Genomic DNA, 839 nt, shown 5'->3' with positions numbered 1-839 from the left:
AATGAGGCCCTTGGTAGATGGTGTCACCGATAAAATAGTTCAGACCTGAACGGGTACCAAGTTTCACAGGTTCCTCATAGAAGTTGGACTGTCCCATGTTTTTCAATTCAGTCAGAATTTTTTTTTTTTTTTTTTGAGCAATCACAATTGCTTATTGTTTTTATTTGACTGTCCTTGGCGTTGTGGTTCTTTTTTCAGCTTGGACCAGCAGTACCACCGCCCACCGGCCTCTGCAGGCGCGTCGGAATCCGCTTTTCCTGGTCGGAGGCGTCCATGTCCTGTACACACACATGCTCACACATGTACACACAGGCCTACGTGCATACACATAGGTCTACGCACACACACAAGCCTACACAATACACATACATGCACGCGCGCCTGCGCACGCACACACAACTATACACACGTAACCGCCAGGAGAAGGGGCAAGCATGGAGGGGGGGACAGGAGCCGTTTCTAGAAACAATAACTCCAATGAGTAGGTCCTGTCGTAACTCGTGATTGCGAAATACATAAATTGAATTTAAAATGTCAGAATTCAAATTAATTTAATTTCTTTTTATTTTCTTTGATTCCGGATTTTCAACTTGCGGCAAGTTTTGGTCGTCAGTAAACAATTTCCAAAACATTTGACTGCTCCAATTATACAGTAACTTGCCAAGTTTAAATCCGGGATCAAAGAAAGTAAAAAATTGTTTTCAAAATGAATTGAAGAACACGGGGCAGTAAAGTTTCCATAAGGAACCCCTATGGAACTTGGTGACACCGTCTACCCAGAACCTCATTTCGATCGAACTTGGCTGCTTTTCTTTGTTTGGATATCATTAAGTTTTGAA

Source organism: Uloborus diversus, chromosome 4, assembly GCF_026930045.1.
Source record: "Uloborus diversus isolate 005 chromosome 4, Udiv.v.3.1, whole genome shotgun sequence".
Lineage (NCBI taxonomy): Eukaryota > Metazoa > Arthropoda > Arachnida > Araneae > Uloboridae > Uloborus > Uloborus diversus.
This window is presented reverse-complemented; position numbering follows the sequence as displayed.